This window comes from Musca domestica, unplaced genomic scaffold (assembly GCF_030504385.1).
Source record: "Musca domestica strain aabys unplaced genomic scaffold, Musca_domestica.polishedcontigs.V.1.1 210, whole genome shotgun sequence".
NCBI classification, from domain to species: Eukaryota; Metazoa; Arthropoda; class Insecta; order Diptera; family Muscidae; genus Musca; species Musca domestica.
Window position 1 is genome coordinate 656,003 of NW_026712259.1, and position 23,630 is coordinate 679,632.

The following is a 23,630-nucleotide window of genomic DNA, read 5'->3' on the forward strand; positions in this document are numbered from 1 at the left end:
CTTCATACAACAATTTTAAAAGAATAACAAAAATAAATTTTGGTTTCCCATTTGACATTGTCGTTAGACGATTATGTATTTCTTAAATGAAATGTTTTTAATTATAAAAAATATGATATTTTTATATAATAAATGAAATATAAATTCTTGATTACGATCTTTTTATTTTAATGGTTGTCTACATCATGGGGAGGTATTAAAATTAAATAATAAATTTAAGTAAAAAATGGTAATAGGATTTTATTTCATTCTATTTTCTTATTATAGACAACGAAAAAAATCTCTCTAAAATGCGTCAACTAATAGAATTCGTAAATAAAAATGTGCGTCCTTTTTGGAGAATTTAGAATGCCAAATTTTTCACCGTCTTCGTTGTGTGCTCTGAGAGCCTGAAAAAAGTACAGTTAATTATCTGATCTGCATCATCTTCAATATCTGATGCAACACCTAATAATGTAAAACATCAAATAATAAAATTGGTTGTTGTATTAACTTTGTCATTCCATTTGTAACTTTTCGACGTACTTATATTAGATCCAATAAATACTATACTCTGTATTTTGACGACTTCGCAAATGCAAAGCATCATTTTAGAAGCATGACGTCTACGATTATGATATCCTTCATCAGATTTCACTATAAGTAATCAAATAAAAAAGATCTTCAAAGAAACTTGTATCAAAGTTGCCCAAAATCTTGAAAATATTTCGCACTTTTATTAATAAAATTTTACCGACTTTTTTGATTTGCTTCATGAAAGAAACATAACATTTACTTTTAGGCAGAAAATGTTTTTTCTATTCCAAAATCATAGTAAGCTATTTACATAGGCTTAAAAGTGTTATAGTTAATTACAATTCAAAATTCATTGCAAAGGAAAATTATGTATTTGCGTTTTTTGGTTTTTTTTTTTCAGTATCATTAGAAGAAATATTTCAGATCAATCTTCCATTTTTAATTTACACAAAGTCAGCACTTTATCTGAATTTGCTGCAAGCATTCAACACCCAGGAGGCCGTAGAAAACTCCAAGGGAATTTTATGGTACTGGGTTTGTGGATCAAAACCCCAAAAAGGTTTCGGGTACTTGGGCAAAACCTTAATTTCACCGGCTGCGCAAACCAAATCTTCCATTAATCTGATACTTTGGAGCAACTCTAGTTTAGTAAAAACTCTTCGATTTTTTCCAGAGGTAAGTATTTTTACCCTGATTCCGGGTAAACTACTTTTTTCTTGGGGGACGGACCTGGGACCACGATTTTTAACCCGAAAGTCCAAGTTCGCGGTGTAGGACATACACTGAGAAGAAAACTTCAAGCCCCGGCCGAAGGCCGGCGACTTACAAAAAGTATCAAATTTGGAAAACTTTGGTTCGCGTTAGCCGGTGTGGCAAATACCCAGAGAAGAAAATCTCAAGCCCCGGACGAAGGCGGCTACTTACAACAACTGTTAAATTTACCCAGAAGAGAATATCTCTGGACCCGAAAAATGTATTAGCACAAATTGTAGCATTTTGGAATTGAGTTATGCGAATGGAAAGACCCATATCTCTGGACCCGAAAAAGGTATTAGGACAAATTGTAGGATTTTGGAAAGGTAAGAGTGTCAGCTATAATTTGGCATCAACTTTGTTGACCCCTATAATGGAACCTTTTTCGACTTTTTGAGTTTTTATAAAAAATCCGGGTCCAAAAAATCGATAATTTGACTATATATTCCAAACCGTGACAACTTCATGTGACCACTTGTTGGATAGGTATTTTCATAACCGGGTGCGGGTCTTGAACCCGGACTTTCGGGTCAAAAATCGGGGGTCCCGGGATCGTCCTCCAAGAAAAAATAGTTTTCCGGAATCAAGGTTGTATGACAGAAGGTTTTATTTATTTTTGCGCCCGAATTAATAAATAAAACGCACTATAGGTTTCGAATTTAATTACAAGTTTATTTTGCTTCAATATGTTTGCCGGTCATATGTCAACTAAACTTATTTATTTTCTAATCCCTTCTTAAGGGCTACAAAAAAGGGGGAACAAAACAAATTCTGAAACTTCAAAACAAACAACGACTAATCGTGAAATATGAAATTCGCACAAAACAAAATGTAAACAAAACAAAGGGCCACAGTTATAAATATGTATGTTACTATACATACATACAAAACTGACAAACAACAGTGTTGTTGTTGTTACCCACAACACAAAACCAACGAAGAAGACGAATAACAGACAAATGCCTAAACGACTGTAGGCATTGTTGTTATTGTCTCTTATATGCGTCTCAAATATAACACAAAACGAAACAACGATAACAATACACACATTAGGTTGTGACGAATAAATTTAGGAAATATGGAACATTAGTGTGGGTCGACAAAAATAAGAATATATAAAATTAATATTAAATTAAACAATACAATGAAATGAACGACCCAACACTTCGAAGTAATTAAAATTAACAAATCGACGAAAAGCACATAAAATATATGAATTTATGCTCCTCCAACATCCTCCGCCCATTGATGCGTCAAGGTTCAAACATCTTGGTGTGGTAAAGGAGCCATTTTAAGGATTGGCCGACAACTGGATCCATTCTTCATTTGTAATTTCGAAACTCGTACTTTGCCATCACGACCTGGAATACATTTGGATATTCGCGCTAAGAGCCACCGTTAAGAGGGTGTGTTGTCTTCATGGACGACGACGAGTTGGCCTTCAAAGATATTTCTCCATTCGGTGAACCACTTGGAGCGTTGTTGGAGCGACAATAGGTAATCTCTGGACCTCATATTCCAAAACTGTCGTTTTAAGTATGAGATTTTTTGCCATCGTGTAAGTAAAGATGGTTTTGTTACATCTAAATTTGGTTCTGGTATTGCCACCATCGAGGAACAAATTAAGAAGTGGCCAGGGATTAAGGCTTCTCCATCATTAGGATCATCGGACATGGGAGCTATTGGACGAGAGTTCAGTATAGCTTCGATTTCAACAACGAGTGTTTGCAACTCTTCAAATGTGAGATACGCGTCAGAAATATTTTTAATGAGCAACGTTTTTGTCGGTTTAACGGCAGCCTCTTACAATCCGCCGAAGTGTAGGGCACGAGGGGGTATTAAATTGAAGACCCATTTGGCAGCAAACAGACTTCATCTTCTGGACAACTTCATCTTTGTAAAACGATTCTTTGATATCTCTGAGCTGATTATGGGCTCCAACGAAATTGGTAGCGTTGTCGCAAAAGAGCTTTTGGGGAATACCACGTCTTCCAACGAACCTTTTGAGACACATTATGAAGTTGTTTGTTGACAAATCCGAAACAAGTTCCAAATGTGTTGCTTTAGAACTGAAGCAAACAAAAACAGCGATGTATGTTTTGTAGGATGACTTTCCACGAATTCGATACGATGTCATGAATGGACCACAAAAATCAACTCCAGTGACTAGGAATGGACGATGAGCTCCAAAACGATCAACAGGCAAATTACACATAATTTGCCCCAACAATTTTGGCTTGTAATGAAAGCAGTGAACGCAATTTCGAACTACTTTTCGAACAACTTCTCTGGCGTTTACGATCCATATCTTCTGGCGCAATATGGCCAACAGCACTTTAGACCCAGCTTGTAGATGTGTGCGAGGCAAGTGTTCAACATATATATTGATGAAACGATGGTTTAAGGCGTTTTAATATGGTTTAATTAAGAATTGAATAAATTTGTGATAAAGTTATATCTTATTTTAAAATTAATTTCTAACGTAATAATAATCACCGAAGTATGCTACTTGAAACTAGGTAATTGCACCCATGACATCCACCAACCACTTAAAGTCTGGATCTCTCCCCCAGCGATGGCCAGATACCCGGGATATTTTTAAATCCATGCCATAATTCAATGGCATATCTTCTGCATGGATACGTCGTTTACTTATAGCCATGTTGTTATGTTCACCACGCCTTCTGAACCATTTCGCACGTTCCAGACGGAAATTATCAATCTTCTCTTTATGTCCATCGCCAATACAATCCCCGGATTTCACTTTCTTCTTTGTCAGAACCAGCAAATAGAAGATTTTTGTGTTCCAGCATATTCCTTGTTGGCAGCCCTTCTTCAATTTTAATTTTACGCGTTATTTTTCCTTCGACTTGTGGAGCATCAACGCGAACGTTTTCATTTTTTCTTCGGATAGCTTCTAAATCCTCAAATACTGTTTGGTGTATCCCTAAACTACCTGAAACGTTATCAACATGATTCTTCATGTTCACCTTTTTAGGTGCTATTTTTGAAATGTTCCCACTTCTCACAATGCGGTAACAAATTCTAAGAAAATGGTAATGACTTGTGTAGTCATCCTATTTTCCAACTACATCCAAATACCGCACGTATTGTGACGATAATGTTTGAAATTTTGTATCGATGTTTTCTATTCTTGAGAAATTACCTCTTCCAATCTCCTCCCAAAAATCAAATAAAGCATCGATAAGTTTAACCGTTGTCCCAATTTCTGGCGGCTGTGAATGGAACAGTAAGGCATTTTTTCCACACTGTTCCGATGAACTTAAGCTGTTCACCTCAGCTAAATAATCGATATCTAAACATGGTATTTCTATGGGCACAACAACACCTATGCCGTTTAGAACTCTCCCGATATCTTTAGTAGCATGGCACACACCCAAGGCGTCTATGCAATCCGAGTATGTAATTTTTTTCATACGACGAAGTTCCCTCTCGTTATCTAAATATTCCTTTATTGCTTCTGTAAAGGAACTACCTAATTCGGTACATTTTTCCCTAGCTTCTTCAGTTACACCACACAGAGCAATTCTTTCCATTTCTAAATAAAGTGACACAATATATGCGCCCAACATCCTTTTATGTTGAATGAAGTCTACAAAATTCATATTAACGAAATATACGTGCACTCAAAAAATAAACGAATAAACTAATCACTTTTAACTACTCGTCTATTGCGTTAGTATATGGAGATATAGAAACGTACCTAATTTGTGATCGACCCTTTCTTATCTTCTATATATGGCCGTGACATTTATTACATTATTTATTACAGACCATAAACCTAGCATATGGAAAACACATGCATCTTAAGTGTTTTCATTATTTAGCTAATTTACATTCTTCGAAAAGACAAATAAAAATGAGATAAGAATTTAAAGAAGAACAATCAACACACAAACTATTTTTACAATATGTACAGTTTCTATAAAACTAAACATTATACGTTTTACGAAACCAATGAATAAGACAAATATTTGTTAAATCGAATATAATAAAAGAGAGATTTATTTTAAATACTTCATTATTTTTTGTGGAAATTAAAAAATGAAAAATTGATATGGAATATTTCTTCTTATTTTTCCCAACAAAGACAAAAGTATTAAGGATTTTTACTGAAAAAACAAAAAACGCAAACGCATAATTTTTCTTGCAATCAATTTTAAATTGTAAATAACAGAACAGTGTTGGCTTGTTTGTTCGGGATACCATAGTATGTTGTTTTTTTTTTTTTTTTTTTTTTCAGTAAAAATCATTAATACTTTTGTCTTTGTTGGGAGAAGTATCAAAAAAGAAATATTCCAGATCAATTTTTCATTTTAAATTTCCACAAAAAATAATGAATTATTTAAAATAAATCCCGCTTTTATTATATTCGATTTAAAGCTGGCCTCAGACACACCAACAGTTGGCCCAACTTGTCACTTTTAAGTTGTATGAAAAAGTTGGTCGGTCTCCTCGCACGTACCAACTTTTCATTTACAAAGTATTTTTCAAGGCAGAAAAATACAGGTAGATGCATCAACGCTTGGGAGCATTGATATGTCAAAAAATTTTAAATGTTTTTTCAAATATAAGTAAATTTTTATATGTTTTCTTATACTACGTCATTCGGAGGCTATTATAATTCGCGTTTTTCATAAATTTTTACAAATTTAAATAATTTTTCATTCAACATTTTCAATTCCCAAATTGGTTTGACAGTTCATTGTCCCAGCAGCTGTGTCGACGCGTCTACCTATATTCTTCTACCATGGTATTTTTGAAGCGCCAACATGAACTCGGATGCTCTTGCGCTACTTTGTTTGTTTTGTTTTCGTTTCTCTTCTTGCGCTCAGCGTTCAGCTTATGTATGTGCTGCTTCACCAAAGTCAAGACATAAATGAAGAAAACACTGAAGTTGGTACAACTTGCCCTCGCACGCACCAACAGTTGGCCCAACTTACGAAATTATCAAAAAATTTTGATATTTCCAACCAACTTCAACCAACTTTCGAAAAAGTTGTACAAGTAAAAAAACAAGAAGCAAAACATAGTTCCTCCAGGCATGGACCGATATGTCTTAGTAACAAAGCGTAAGGCTAGTTCTAGAACTCCAACCAAGGAACCAAAAGCTAAAACCCAAAAGTCTATAAACAATGACCGCAACAACAGATTCTCAATTCTCGGCTCGAATAACGAGACTGATGAAATGATACAACCGGTTAGATCCCAAAAACCTCCCCCACTATATCTTCGCGAAGAAACTACAAACAATCTTGTGAACAAACTCTCCCAAATATTGGGTAAACCTAATTTTCACGTGGTATCTCTTAAGAGAGGAAATCTCCAAGAGACGAAAATACAAACCTATACTGAGTCGCATTATAAGGACCTAGTTCGTGCTCTGGATTCTGAGAAGAAGAATTACTACACCTATCAGATTAAGAGCTCAAAAGGGCTAGTCGTCGTCATTAAAGGCCTTCATAGTTCTACACCCATAGAGGACATAAAAGATGCTCTCGCAGCAGAAGGATTCGAAACAAAGTCTATCATCAACATTTTCAATAAAGATAAAACTCCGCAGCCTATGTTTAAAGTAGAACTAACATACGAATCTTCGCAACTAAAGAAAAAGGGACAATTTCATCCAATTTATAGCCTTAGGTTTCTTTGTAATCGCGGTGTGAAAATTGAAGAACCTCAAAAAAGAAAAGGCCAACCTCAATGTACAAACTGCCAAGAGTATGGGCATACCAAAACGTATTGTAAATTGCTATCGGTTTGTGTTACTTGTGGTGACCTCCACAAATCTTCGGAATGTCCACATCCCAAAACTGACCCAAGCGTCAAAAAGTGCAGCAATTGCGGTGGAAATCATACTGCAAACTACAGAGGATGTCCTGTATATATCCACTTAACAAAATCTAGCTTAGCCACAAAAAAGCCTACAAGCTACCGGGTACGGGAAAATCCACAATTTAATATCAAAACAGCTGATTTCCCCGAGCTAAACAAGAGGAATGAAACCACCGCTCCTAATTACAATCTCCCCTCACAGAATATGCAATACTTATATTCTGACACTTTGAGAAATGACTCACCCAACTATAAAAATTCAAATATAGAATCATCTATCGAAAAACTAATCGTCACCATGAATTCTTTTATGACAAGTATGCAAAGCATGATGCAAGATATTGTGAGAAATCAATCTATGATTATGCAAATAGTTTTAAAACAAAAATAGATAAAATTTGAATCTGTTTTTGGAACGCAAACGGCTTAAGCCAACATAAACACGAGGTCGAAAACTTTATTCACTCACTCAATATACACATTTTACTGGTATCTGAAACTCATTTCACTTCTAGAAACTGTTTTAGAATAAACGGTTACAGTACATACGACACTAAACACCCTAGTGGGAGAGCTTACGGTGGCACCGCGGCGATAATTTCTAATAAAATTCAGCATTACCCCATGCCAGAATATAAGTTTGACCACCTACAAGCTACAACAGTTGCACTATCTTCAACTAATACAGCTATATCTGCAATATATTGTCCTCCTAGACATAGTATAAGCAAAGATGAATTCGCACACTTTTTCTCATCTCTTGGTAGTAGATTCATTGCAGCTGGAGATTATAATGCCAAACACACCTTCTGGGGATCTAGACTTATTACACCCAGAGGTAGACAGCTTTTAAACTCCATTTCGTCCGCTAAACTGGACGTGTTATCTACTGGCCAGCCTACTTACTGGCGATCAGACCTGCAAAAAAGTCCTGACTTAATTGACTTTGCGGTAACAAAGAATATTAAGAGGGAACAAATGTCCGTGGTACCCTCGTTTGACTTGTCGTCAGACCATTCCCCAACTATAATAACATTAAATGATGTTCAACTCGGATTATCTACCAAATAAATATACAAACTGGATGAAGTACAAAAAATATGTCAGTACACATGTGAATTCTAACACTCCTCTAAAGTCCGGAGAAGAAATTGACAATGCAGTTAAAATATTTACTTCGATAGTCAACACCGCTGTCAATGTTGCCACTCCCACTAAATTTTCAAAACTAGAAAATAATTCCTATAATCCATCGGCCATTCGAAAACTCGTGTCTGATAAAAGGAAGGCCAGAAGAGAATGGCAGAAGCACCGATCACCTAGGTTTCGGGAAAAACTAAAAGAATGTGAAAAACTCTTACAACAAGCACTCAGATTAAATGAAGAGCGAAACCTAAAAATATTCCTAAATAACCTGGATGCCACAGAGAGAACTGACTACAGCTTATGGAAAGCCACAAAAAACTTGAGAAGACCTATCGCCCACGAATCTCCAATTCGCCTAGAAAATGGGACTTGGGCAAGATCTACAGAAGAAAAAGTAAACGCATTTGCCGAACATCTTGAATCTGTATTTACCCCAAATCCCGGACCATCGACAGTTGTTCAACCTTTAATTGACGACATTGTTCCGAATCCAATACGATTTTCTCTAAAAGAAATCGAAAGTTCTATAGCCTCGATAAAACTAAAAAAATCCCCGGGTAAAGATAGAATTACCCCAAACATGCTCAAGAAATTACCAACACCGGCCGTTAAATTATTGTTATTTATATTTAACAGCATTCTTCGAGTAGGGTACTTCCCGTCTGTATGGAAAGAATCTGAAATAGTAATGATTCCGAAACCTGGAAAAGATCCAACGCAGGTAAAATCGTATAGACCCATCAGTCTTCTATCTATACTCTCAAAGCTGTTCGAAACAACTTTACTAAGGAAGTTAACTCCCCATATTACAAATAGCAGTATTATCCCCGACCACCAATTCGGCTTCCGTAAGAACCACAGTACTATTGAGCAAGTGCACCGCATAGTCACAAACATTAGAATGGCATTCGAAAGGAAGGAGTACTGCTCGGCGCTATTTATAGACATTTCCCAAGCGTTTGACAGAGTCTGGCATCTTGGAATTCTATACAAAATTTGTGAAACTCTACCTAAAAACACTCATAAACTTTTTTGTAGTTATTTGTCAAATCGTACGTTTGTTGTTAAATCGAAAGACATACTTTCAAATTCGAGAAAAATATTGGCTGGCGTCCCACAGGGTAGTATCTTAGGACCAATTCTGTACGTGTTATTTACTGCCGATATGCCCACAACATATGAAACTCTAACCTCAACGTTTGCTGATGATACTGCTTTCATTAGCATACACAAGGATCCTCTGATTGCGTCGGAAAAACTACAATACCATGTATATCTTCTCGAAAATTGGCTGACAAAATGGAGAATATCGGTAAATGCTAGCAAGTGCATACATGTTACTTTTGCTCTAAGACGTGAACTTTGCCCCACGATAAAAATCTTTAATACTCAAGTTCCACAGAAAGATACCGTAAAATATCTCGGAATGCACCTGGACCGAAGACTTACATGGAAGCAACACATCGATGCAAAAATCACACAAATTAAACTAAAAAAGGCCAATCTTGAGTGGTTAATTGGTATACGTTCTTCTATTAAATTAGAATATAAAGTCCTATTATATAAGACTATAATAAAGCCAATTTGGACGTATGGCATACAGCTCTGGGGTACAGCTAGTGCCTCTAACGTAAGTAAACTACAAAGAAGACAGTCGAATATTCTTCGATCTATTACAGTTGCACCATGGTACATAAGGAACGCAAACATCCACAAGGACCTAAATATACTTACTGTTGAAGAAGAAATAAAGAAGCTTTGCCGCAAGTACTTAAACAAACTATCCGAGCACCCAAATAACTTGGCCCGCCAACTCCTACTATTCGGAGGACACGATAGACTGCGCAGACGTGACACTCTTTCTATCATATAGTTTATTTTTTTGTCTTACGCTCTCATTATTTTCAGCTCTTGTCTGGCCAATTGAACGTCGCCCATTTTTATACTTCTACAGGTAGTAGTATGCTAAATTGGAAGCTGCTTCTGTGAAGAAATCGAAAAGACTATTACTGTAGTCCGCGGGAAGATTAGTGAAGAAATCGATAAGACTATTTCTGTAGTCCGCGATTCATTTAGATATATCTGTATCTAAAATAATCTTAACTACCTATTCATCAATTCACGGATATAATTGTATCCACAAGCCCACAAAATAACACACATCTATATCATAAAAAATCAATAATTAATAATTAAAGCATGAAAAAAATATGGGGTGATTGTTTTGACAACCTCCCTATAAAAAAATATTAGTATATAAGATATGAAACCTTATTGTTATTTTCATTAAATATATGAAAGATTCAATAAATTAAACAATTAAAAAAAAAAAAAAAAAAAAAACTAGCCCCCAAACGCACTAATAGTTGTACCAACTTGTCACAAGTAGGGCCAACTGTTGGTGTGTCTGAGGCCAGCTTAACAAATATTTGTCTTATTTATTGATTTCGTAAAACGTATAAGGCATAACAACGATTTTGTTTAGAATGTAACATACTTTCAGCCCTCAGTAACTGATTACCAGTTACTAAAGTTTCAGAGATTGCTCATATTGGAGTTATTTTCAAAAAGCAGCTGAAATATAAAGATTGGAAAGGTAAATTTTACGTGAGTTTCACAGTAATTTTTTTATTGTAATTTTGGCCTTATTGCATAGGTATTTCGAGGGTCTACAAACGGAATGACAAAGGTTATAGCATGATGTAGGATATTCGAAATAATATTGGTAGTAATATGAATAAAATGCATTTTTTAAGTCACCACTCCTTGAAATTGGTTAACCAAAAGATGCGCTGTTGTTTTTCACCACACAGTTTTCGTGCTCATGTTTCTTTATAGATTTGAAACCTATAACATAAAAAAGGTGGTGGAAAGTTAAACAACGTATTAAATTCATATAACTACCAATATTATTTCGAATACCCTCCATCATGCTATAACCATGTCATTCCGTTTGTAGTTCCTCGAAATACCAATAAAAGACCTCACATTTCTCAGTTCAATCTGACACTTAGCTACGCACAAAATCTGCAAATTGGAGAAACAAGAATGTCAACCATTAAAGTGTTTTCGGGTACTTCGCATCCACATCTGGCTCAAAGGATTGTCGACCGTTTGGGTATCGATTTGGGCAAAGTGGTCACCAATAAATTCAGCAACTTGGAAACATGTGTCGAAATTGGTGAGTCTGTGCGCGGTGATGATGTGTACATTGTACAATCTGGTTCCGGTGAGATTAATGACAACTTGATGGAATTACTGATCATGATCAATGCCTGCAAGATCGCATCAGCATCCCGTGTAACAGCTGTGATTCCTTGTTTCCCATATGCTCGCCAAGATAAAAAAGATATGAGTCGCGCCCCAATTTCCGCGAAATTGGTTGCAAATATGATATCACTGGCCGGAGCAGATCACATTATTACTATGGAATTGCATGCATCTCAAATTCAAGGTTTCTTTGATATTCCCGTGGACAATCTTTTTGCTGCACCAGCCGTTCTAAAATGGATCAAAGAAAATATTACAGAATGGAAGAATTCCATTATTGTCTCACCTGATGCTGGTCTAAACGATGCTGGGCTAAACGTGTGACGTCCATTGCTGATCGTTTGAACGTTGAATTCGCACTGATTGGCCAATGAAGTTGCTTCGAGGGTGCTTGTCGGTGATGTCAAAGATAAAATTGCTGTATTGGTCGATGATATGGCCGATACATGCGGTACAATTGTTCATGCTGCCGATCGTTTGGTGGAAGCAGGTGCTACAAAGGTTTATGCTATTTTGACACATGGTATCTTTTCTGGACCAGCGATTTCTCGCATAAACAATGCCTGCTTTGAGGCTGTGGTTGTTACAAATACTATTCCCCAGGATGGCCATATGAGAGATTGTCCCAAAATACAGTGCATTGATGTCTCTATGATGTTTGCCGAAGCCGTTAGAAGAACACATAACGGCGAAAGTGTTTCTTATCTCTTCTCAAATGTTCCATATTTTTAAATATGTTAAATTTTTATATTAATCATAATACTTTATACATAAATACTACTGTTCATACTATCTTTGTACAATCTTCTTTTTCCTTCATACAACAATTTTAAAAGAATAACAAAAATAAATTTTGGTTTCCCAAAAAATGTGCGTAAATAAAAATGTGCGTTCTTTTTGTAGAATGTAGAATGCCAAATTTTTCACCGTCTTCGTTGCGTGCTCTGAGAGAGCCTGAAAAAAGTACAGTTAATTATCTGATCTGCATCATCTTCAACATCTGATGCAACACCTAATAATGTAAAACATCAAATAATAAAATTGGTTGTTGTATTAACTTTTCATTCCATTTGTAACTTTTCGACGTACTTATATTAGATCCAATAAATAATATACTCTGTATTTTGACGACTTCGCAAATACAAAGCATCATTTTAGAAGCATGACGTCTACGATTATGATATCCTTCATCAGATTTCACTATAAGTAATCAAATAAAAAATATCTTCAAAGAAACTTGTATCAAAGTTGCCCAAAATCTTGAAAATATTTCGCACTTTTATTAATAAAATTTTTCCGACTTTTTTGATTTGCTTCATGAAAGAAACATAACATTTACTTTTACTCAGAAAATGTTTTTTTCTATTCCAAAATCATAGTAAGCTATTTACATAGGCTTAAAAGTGTTATAGTTAATTACAATTCAAAATTCATTGCAAAGGAAAATTATGTGTTTGCGTTTTTTGGTTTTTTTTTTCAGTATCATTAGAAGAAATATTTCAGATCAATTTTCCATTTTTATTTTGCACAAAGTCAGCACTTTATCTGAATTTGCTGCAAACATTCAACACCCAGGAGGCTGTAGAAAACTCCAAGGGAATTTTATGGTACCGGGTTTGTGGATCAAAACCCCAAAAAGGTTTCGGGTACTTGGGCAAACTTTAATTTCACCTGCTGCGCAATCCGAATCTTCCATTAATCTGATACTTTGGAGCAACTCTAGTTTAGTAAAAACTCTTCGATTTTTTCCAGAGGTAAGTATTTTTACCCTGATTCCGGGTAAACTACTTTTTTCTTGGGGGACGGACCTGGGACCACGATTTTTAACCCGAAAGTCCAAGTTCGCGGTGTAGGACATACACTGAGGAGAAAACCTCAAGCCCCGGCCGAGGGCCGGCGACTTACAAAAAGTATCAAATTTGGAAAACTTTGGTTCGCGTTAGCCGGTGTGGCAAATACCCAGAGAAGAAAATCTCAAGCCCCGGACGAAGGCGGCTACTTACAACAACTGTTAAATTTACCCAGAAGAGAATATCTCTGGACCCGAAAAATGTATTAGCACAAATTGTAGCATTTTGGAATTGAGTTATGCGAATGGAAAGAACCATATATCTGGACCCGAAAAAGGTATTAGCACAAATTGTAGGATTTTGGAAAGGTAAGAGAGTCAGCTATAATTTGGCATCAACTTTGTTGATCCCTATAATCGAATCTTTTTCGACTTTTTGAGTTTTTATAAAAAATCCGGGTCCAAAAAATCGATAATTTGACTATATATTCCAAACCGTGACAACTTCATGTGACCACTTGTTGGATAGGTATTTTCATAACCGGGTCCGGGTCTTGAACCCGGACTTTCGGGTCAAAAATCGGGGGTCCCGGGATCGTCCTCCAAGAAAAAATAGTTTTCCGGAATCAAGGTTGTATGGCAGAAGGTTTTATTTATTTTTGCGCCCGAATTAATAAATAAAACGCACTATAGGTTTCGAATTTAATTACAAGTTTATTTTGCTTCAATATGTTTGCCGGTCATATGTCAACTAAACTTATTTATTTTCTAATCCCTTCTTAAGGGCTACAAAAAAGGGGGAACAAAACAAATTCTGAAACTTCAAAACAAACAACGACTAATCGTGAAATATGAAATTCGCACAAAACAAAATGTAAACAAAACAAAGGGCCACAGTTATAAATATGTATGTTACTATACATACATACAAAACTGACAAACAACAGTGTTGTTGTTGTTACCCACAACACAAAACCAACGAAGAAGACGAATAACAGACAAATGCCTAAACGACTGTAGGCATTGTTGTTATTGTCTCTCGTTGAGACGCATATAACACAAAACGAAACAACGATAACAATACACACATTAGGTTGTGACGAATAAATTTAGGAAATATGGAACATTAGTGTGGGTCGACAAAAATAAGAATATATAAAATTAATATTAAATTAAACAATACAATGAAATGAACGACCCAACACTTCGAAGTAATTAAAATTAACAAATCGACGAAAAGCACATAAAATATATGAATTTATGCTCCTCCAACATCCTCCGCCCATTGATGCGTCAAGGTTCAAACATCTTGGTGTGGTAAAGGAGCCATTTTAAGGATTGGTCGACAACTGGATCCATTCTTCGTTTGTAATTTCGCAACTCGTACTTTGCCATCACGACCTGGAATACATTTGGTTATTCGCGCTAAGAGCCACCGTTGAGAGGGTGTGTTGTCTTCATGGACGACGACGAGTTGGCCTTCAACGATATTTCTCCATTCGGTGAACCACTTGGAGCGTTGTTGGAGCGACAATAGGTAATCTCTGGACCTCATATTCCAAAACTGTCGTTTTAAGTATGAGATTTTTTGCCATCGTGTAAGTAAAGATGGTTTTGTTCCATCTAAATTTGGTTCTGGTATTGCCACCATCGAGGAACAAATTAAGAAGTGGCCAGGGGTTAAGGCTACTCCATCATTAGGATCATCGGACATGGGAGCTATTGGACGAGAGTTCAGTCTAGCTTAGATTTCAACAACGAGTGTTTGCAACTCTTCAAATGTGAGATACGCGTCAGAAATATTTTTAATGAGCAACGTTTTTGTCCGTTTAACGGCAGCCTCTTACAATCCGCCGAAGTGTAGGGCACGAGGGGGTATGAAATTGAAGACCCATTTGGCAGCAAACAGACTTCATCTTCTGGACAACTTCATTTTTGTAAAACGATTCTTTGATATCTCTGAGCTGATTATGGGCTCCAACGAAATTGGTAGCGTTGTCGCAAAAGAGCTTTTGGGGAATACCACGTCTTCCAACGAACCTTTTGAGACACATTATGAAGTTGTTTGTTGACAAATCCGAAACAAGTTCCAAATGTGTTGCTTTAGAACTGAAGCAAACAAAAACAGCGATGTATGTTTTGTAGGGTGACTTTCCACGAATTCGATACGATGTCATGAATGGACCACAAAAATCAACTCCAGTGACTAGGAATGGACGATGAGCTCCAAAACGATCAACAGGCAAATTACCCATAATTTGCCCCAACAATTTTGGCTTGTAATGAAAGCAGTGAACGCAATTTCGAACTACTTTTCGAACAACTTCTCTGTCGTTTACGATCCATATCTTCTGGCGCAATATGGCCAACAGCACTTTAGGCCCAGCATGTAGATGTGTGCGATGCAAGTGTTCAACATATATATTAACGAAACGATGGTTTAAGGTGGTTTAAGATGGTTTAATTAAAAATTGAATAAAACTGTTCTAAAGTTATATCTTATTTTAAAATTAATTTCTAACGTAATAATAATCACCGAATTATGCTACTTGAAACTAGGTAATTGCACCCATGACATCCCCCAACCACTTAAAGTCTGGATCTCTCCCCCAGCGATGACCAGATACACGAGATATTTTTAAATCCATGCCATAATTCAATGGCATATCTTCACCACGCCTTCTGAACCATTTCGCACGTTCCAGACGGAAATTATCAATCTTCTCTTTATGTCCATCGCCAATACAATCCCCGGCCCGGATTTCACTTTCTTCTTTGTCAGAACCAGCAAATAGAAGATTTTTGTGTTCCAGCATATTCCTTGTTGGCAGCCCTTCTTCAATTTTAATTTTACGCGTTATTTTTCCTTCGACTTGTGGAGCATCAACGCGAACGTTTTCATTTTTTCTTCGGATAGCTTCTAAATCCTCAAATACTGTTTGGTGTATCCCTAAACTACCTGAAACGTTATCAACATGATTCTTCATGTTCACCTTTTTAGGTGCTATTTTTGAAATGTTCCCACTTCTCACAATGCGGTAACAAATTCTAAGAAAATGGTAATGACTTGTGTAGTCATCCTATTTCCCAACTACATCCAAATACCGCACGTATTGTGACGATAATGTTTGAAATTTTGTATCGATGTTTTCTATTCTTGAGAAATTACCTCTTCCAATCTCCTCCCAAAAATCAAATAAAGCATCGATAAGTTTAACCGTTGTCCCAATTTCTGGCGGCTGTGAATGGAACAGTAAGGCATTTTTTCCACACTGTTCCGATGAACTTAAGCTGTTCACCTCAGCTAAATAATCGATATCTAAACATGGTATTTCTATGGGCACAACAACACCTATGCCGTTTAGAACTCTCCCGATATCTTTAGTAGCATGGCACACACCCAAGGCGTCTATGCAATCCGAGTATGTAATTTTTTTCATACGACGAAGTTCCCTCTCGTTATCTAAATATTCCTTTATTGCTTCTGTAAAGGAACTACCTAATTCGGTACATTTTTCCCTAGCTTCTTCAGTTACACCACACAGAGCAATTCTTTCCATTTCTAAATAAAGTGACACAATATATGCGCCCAACATCCTTTTATGTTGAATGAAGTCTACAAAATTCATATTAACGAAATATATGTGCACTCAAAAAATAAACGAATAAACTAATAACTTTTAACTACTCGTCTATTGCGTTAGTATATGGAGATATAGAAACGTACCTAATTTGTGATCGACCCTTTCTTATCTTCTATTTATGGCCGTGACATTTATTACATTATTTATTACAGACCATAAACCTAGCATATGGAAAACACATGCATCTTAAGTGTTTTCATTATTTAACTAATTTACATTCTTCGAAAAAGACAAATAAAAATGAGATAAGAATTTAAAGAAGAACAATCAACACACAAACTATTTTTACAACATGTACAGTTTCTATAAAACTAAACATTATACGTTTTACGAAACCAATGAATAAGACAAATATTTGTTAAATCGAATATAATAAAAGAGAGATTTATTTTAAATACTTCATTATTTTTTGTGGAAATTAAAAAATGAAAAATTGATATGGAATGTTTCTTCTTATTTTCCCCAACAAAGACAAAAGTATTAGGGATTTTTACTGAAAAAAACAAAAAAACGCAAACGAATAATTTTTTCTTGCAATCAATTTTGAATTGTAAATAACAGAACAGCGTTGGCTTGTTTGTTCGGGATACCATAGTATGTTGATTTTTTTTTCAGTAAAAATCCTTAACACTTTTGTCTTTGTAGGGAGAAGTATCAAAAAAGAAATATTCCAGATCAATTTTTCATTTTAAATTTCCACAAAAAATAATGAATTATTTAAAATAAATCTCGCTTTTATTATATTCGATTTAAAGCTGGCCTCAGACACACCAACAGTTGGCCCAACTTGTCACTTTTAAGTTGTATGAAAAAGTTGGTCGGTCTCCTCGCACGTACCAACTTTTCATTTACAAAGTATTTTGAAGCGCCAACATGAACTCGGATGCTCTTGCGCTACTTTGTTTGTTTTGTTTTCGTTTCTCTTCTTGCGCTCAGCGCTCAGCGTATGTATGTGCTGCTTCACCAAAGTCAAGACATAAATGAAGAAAACACTGAAGTTGGTACAACTTGCCCTCACACGCACCAACAGTTGGCCCAACTTACGAAATTATCAAAAATTTTTGATATTTCCAACCAACTTTCGAAAAAGTTGTACAACTAGCCCCCAAACGTACCAATAGTTGTACCAACTTGTCACAAGTAGGGCCAACTGTTGGTGTGTCTGAGGCCAGCTTAACAAATATTTGTCTTATTTATTGATTTCGTAAAACGTATAAGGCATAACAACGATTTTGTTTAGAATGTAACATACTTTCAGCCCTCAGTAACTGATTACCAGTTACTAAAGTTTCAGAGATTGTACTATCGTTTTTAATTGCTCATATTGGAGTTATTTTCAAAAAGCAGCTGAAATATAAAGACTTGTAAAGGTAAATTTGCGTGAGTTTCACAGTAATTTTTTTTATTGTAATTTTGGCCTTATTGCATAGGTATTTCGAGGGTCTACAAACGGAATGACAAAGGTTATAGCATGATGTAGGATATTCGAAATAATATTGGTAGTAATATGAATAAAATGCATTTTTTAAGTCACCACTCCTTGAAATTGGTTAACCAAAAGATGCGCTGTTGTTTTTCGCCACACAGTTTTCGTGCTCATGTTTCTTTATAGATTTGAAACCTATAATATAAAAAAGGTGGTGGAAGTTAAACAACGCATTAAATTCATATAACTACCAATATTATTTCGAATACCCTCCATCATGCTATAACCATGTCATTCCGTTTGTAGTTCCTCGAAATACCAATAAAAGACCTCACATTTCTCAGTTCAATCTGACACTTAGCTACGCACAAATCTGCAAATTGGAGAAACAAGAATGCCAACCATTAAAGTGTTTTCGGGTACTTCGCATCCACATCTGGCTCAAAGGATTGTCGACCGTTTGGGTATCGATTTGGGCAAAGTGGTCACCAATAAATTCAGCAACTTGGAAACATGTGTCGAAATTGGTGAGTCTGTGCGCGGTGAAGATGTGTACATTGTACAATCTGGTTCCGGTGAGATTAATGACAACTTGATGGAATTACTGATCATGATCAATGCCTGCAAGATCGCATCAGCATCCCGTGTAACAGCTGTGATTCCTTGTTTCCCATATGCTCGCCAAGATAAAAAAAGATATGAGTCGCGCCCCAATTTCCGCGAAATTGGTTGCAAATATGCTATCAGTGGCCGGAGCAGATCACATTATTACTATGGACTTGCATGCATCTCAAATTCAAGGTTTCTTTGATATTCCCGTGGACAATCTTTTTGCTGAACCAGCCGTTCTAAAATGGATCAAAGAAAATATTACAGAATGGAAGAATTCCATTATTGTCTCACCTGATGCTGGTGGGGCTAAACGTGTGACGTCCATTGCTGATCGTTTGAACGTTGAATTCGCACTGATTGGCCAATGAAGTTGCTTCGATGGTGCTTGTCGGTGATGTCAAAGATAAAATTGTTGTATTGGTCGATGATATGGCCGATACATGCGGTACAATTGTTCATGCTGCCGATCGTTTGGTGGAAGCAGGTGCTACAAAGGTTTATGCTATTTTGACACATGGTATCTTTTCTGGACCAGCGATTTCTCGCATAAACAATGCCTGCTTTGAGGCTGTGGTTGTTACAAATACTATTCCCCAGGATGGCCATATGAGAGATTGTCCCAAAATACAGTGCATTGATGTCTCTATGATGTTTGCCGAAGCCGTTAGAAGAACACATAACGGCGAAAGTGTTTCTTATCTCTTCTCAAATGTTCCATATTTTAAATATGTTAAATTTTTTATATTAATCATAATACTTTATACATAAATACTACTGTTCATACTATCTTTGTACAATCTTCTTTTTTCTTCATACAACAATTTTAAAAGAATAACAAAAATAAATTTTGGTTTCCCATTTGACATTGTCGTTAGACGATTATGTATTTCTTAAATGAAATGTTTTTAATTATAAAAAATATGATATTTTTATATAATAAATGAAATATAAATTCTTGATTACGATCTTTTTATTTTAATGGTTGTCTACTTCATGGGGAGGTATTAAAATTAAATAATAAATTTAAGTAAAAAATGGTAATAGGATTTTATTTCATTCTATTTTCTTATTATAGACAATGAAGAAAATCTCTCTAAAATGCGTCAACTAATAGAATTCGTAAATAAAAATGTGCGTCCTTTTTGTAGAATGTAGAATGCCAAATTTTTCACCGTCTTCGTTGCGTGCTCTGAGAGAGCCTGAAAAAAGTACAGTAAATTATCTGATCTGCATCATCTTCAACATCTGATGCTACACCTAATAATGTAAAACATCAAATAATAAAATTGGTTGTTGTATTAACTTTTCATTCCATTTGTAACTTTTCGACGTACTTATATTAGATCCAATAAATACTATACTCTGTATTTTGACGACTTCGCAAATACAAAGCATCATTTTAGAAGCATGACGTCTACGATTATGATATCCTTCATCAGATTTCACTATAAGTAATCAAATAAAAAATATCTTCAAAGAAACTTGTATCAAAGTTGCCCAAAATTTTGAAAATATTTCGCACTTTTATTAATAAAATTTTACCGACTTTTTTGATTTGCTTCATGAAAGAAACAAAACATTTACTTTTAGGCAGAAAATGTTTTTTTTCTATTCCAAATCATAGTAAGCTATTTACATAGGCTTAAAAGTGTTATAGTTAATTACAATTCAAAATTCATTGTAAAGGAAAATTATCAGGCATGTCACAGAATGTAAAATCGTTCAAGAGTGAAAACGAAAACGGTTTTAGCTTCTCTAAAAAACGGAAAACGCAAAAATTTTGCGTTTTGATATCACTTTCAAAAAGCAGGGTGAAATTGAAATGTTTAGTGATTTTAACGTAAAAAATAAACAGAAGACACATACATTTAACAGAAAATATTGTATTAACCAAATTCTCTTAGAATGAACATGTTTTTGGAATTTATTTTACAAAAAATCTATTATTTTTCTAATCCATGATGAAAACGCAAAAAAATATGCAGAAATGAACGGCAGACTTGTATTGTTGAATTATTGCCATATGTGTTGAAGAAGAAGGTGTAGAAATGTACAACTGACAGACCAAAAAGCAAGAAAGGGGAAAAACAAAAAACAATTAATTGTTTGGTTTGAGACAGAGCGCTTCAGTCAATCGGGCAAAAATGTAAGTATTTACATACATATTTCTAAATTTTCGTCAAAAACTGTTTATTTAATTTATTTTATACTTTAGGGGCAAACACAGAAACGTTAAACAGGACAAAATTTTTATCAATTTTATGGATAAACATCACGATATTGCCAGGAGCTATGTAAAAGGTGATAAGGTTGTTGTTGATTCTCTATAGACGGAATTGACAGCTTTGCTGAATAGTTCAGGTCCACCAAGTAAAACCTGTAAAGAATGGAAGAAAGTTTGGTCAGATTGGAAAGGAAATGTTAAGGCGAAGATGTGCCATAATAAAAAGGACTTGCGAGGAACTGGTGGTGGTGATATCAATCAATATGTTTTCAGTGAACACGAGAACAGTTTAATCAGAATTTGCGGATTGTATAAAAGTGTCGATGGAGTTGGTGGTGCAGTAAGCTTTGCGGATTTTGTAAGTGAATTAGACCTCAGTTGTTCTGAAAAAGAAAACTTTGATTCGTCATCATCTACACATATTCCAAGAACTCGAAAATCAAGTCAATTAGTTTTAAGTGAATCTGAAAACGAAGAGCTTAATTTTTCACCCTTAACTTCAAAGCAGACCACTTCGATTTTAAATAAAAAAGATAGACCAAGATCATGCATTCCAGCTGATTTTAAAAATGTTTCTACATTGGCAATTGATCCAATAACACCAACATTGGAAGAAATCCGTTCGCGAACACCTATTCAAAAACGACTTAGAAATAAAAGCTTATCGTGTTCTCCGCCATCTACACCAATAAGACAAGTGTCGGGCAGCCTAACAAAAGCAAAACCCACGCCTGCAGTAAAAAGACCCCGGGCAAAAACTCCCTCAAAGCAAGATCTAAATGCGCTTTTAGTTGAGGAAAATTCTCATTTACAAACTTGGAAAAAATTTGTAAAATTCTAGAAGATAACAGTAAGGAAATGAAAAAACAAACTGAAAAGTTGGACAGACTTTGTAACATCCTGGAAAAAAAGTATGTGGAAGAGCAGTTACATAATATTGAAATGCAAAAGAGAATGCGTGAACGAAACGAAATGAAACTCAAAATAGTTGAACTTGAAACTCTTTAAGTATGCTGTAGAACAGGAAAAAGCAAATACGACTCGTTCTTAACTTTACATTATTTTACACAATGGACTAAAAACAATCTGTTTTTCGTTTTATAAAATGTTTTTTTTTTTTTATTATTTAAATGAATTGAAATAAAAAATGTATTAGTTCATTTGACTAGCAATATTATTTCTAATACGTTTGGCTACGTTGTACATATTTATTTCAGGGTAGATATCCACAATATTTTGGTCGTTTTCAGAATTTTCCTCATTTGTAACAGGTATCTCGTCTTCTTCGCAAGTATTGAAGCCCCTGGCATTTTTACTTTGGTGTTTATATTATAAAAAACAATTTAAACTCCTTTTTTAATTGTCAATAATTTGTTTACGACTTTTTTTTTTCATGGAGTTACCATATTTTTATTTCAAAAATGTGAAATGATTTTTTTTCCGGATTAGTCAAATCGTACGAGTGCTGAAGAAGCAAAAGCAAATCGTAACGATTTGGAAAAGGTGAAATAAATCGATTTCGTAAAACTTCTGTGACATGCCTGTATGTGTTTGCGTTTTTTGTTTTTTTTTTTTCAACCTGCGCAAACCAAATCTTCCATTAATCTGATACTTTGAAACAACTCTAGTTTAGTAAAAACTCTTCGATTTTTTCCAGAGGTAAGTATTTTTACCCTGATTCCGGGTAAACTACTTTTTTCTTGGGGGACGGACCTGGGACCACGATTTTTAAACCGAAAGTCCAAGTTCGCGGTGTAGGACATACACTGAGGAGAAAAGCTCAAGCCCCGGCCGAAGGCCGGCGACTTACAAAAAGTATCAAATTTGGAAAACTTTGGTTCGCGTTAGCCGGTGTGGCAAATACCCAGAGAAGAAAATCTCAAGCCCGGACGAAGGCGGCTACTTACAACAACTGTTAAATTTACCCAGAAGAGAATATCTCTGGACCCGAAAAATGTATTAGCACAAATTGTAGCATTTTGGAATTGAGTTATGCGAATGGAAAGACCCATATCTCTGGACCCGAAAAAGGTATTAGCACAAATTGTAGGATTTTGGAAAGGTAAGAGTGTCAGCTATAATTTGGCATCAACTTTGTTGATCCCTATAATGGAACCTTTTTCGACTTTTTGAGTTTTTATAAAAAATCCGGGTCCAAAAAATCGATAATTTGACTATATATTCCAAACCGTGACAACTTCATGTGACCACTTGTTGGATAGGTATTTTCATAACCGGGTCCGGGTCTTGAACCCGGACTTTCGGGTCAAAAATCGGGGGTCCCGGGATCGTCCTCCAAGAAAAAATAGTTTTCCGCAATCAAGGTTGTATGACAGAAGGTTTTATTTATTTTTGCGCCCGAATTAATAAATAAAACGCACTATAGGTTTCGAA

General features: G+C 35.4%; 1 long non-coding RNA gene and 2 pseudogenes across 1 annotated transcript; all 3 read left to right on the forward strand.

Moving 5' to 3' along the window:
• Positions 1-11,153: 11,153 nt before the first annotated feature.
• On the forward strand, positions 11,154-12,281 carry LOC131802561 (ribose-phosphate pyrophosphokinase 1-like; annotated as a pseudogene).
• A 6,495-nt stretch (positions 12,282-18,776) lies between these two features.
• On the forward strand, positions 18,777-19,780 carry LOC131802527 (ribose-phosphate pyrophosphokinase 1-like; annotated as a pseudogene).
• A 925-nt stretch (positions 19,781-20,705) lies between these two features.
• Positions 20,706-21,713, forward strand: LOC101888634 (uncharacterized). Its single transcript, XR_009342268.1, has 2 exons — positions 20,706-21,158; positions 21,228-21,713. It is a non-coding gene; the product is annotated as an uncharacterized LOC101888634 (long non-coding RNA).
• Positions 21,714-23,630: the final 1,917 nt, after the last annotated feature.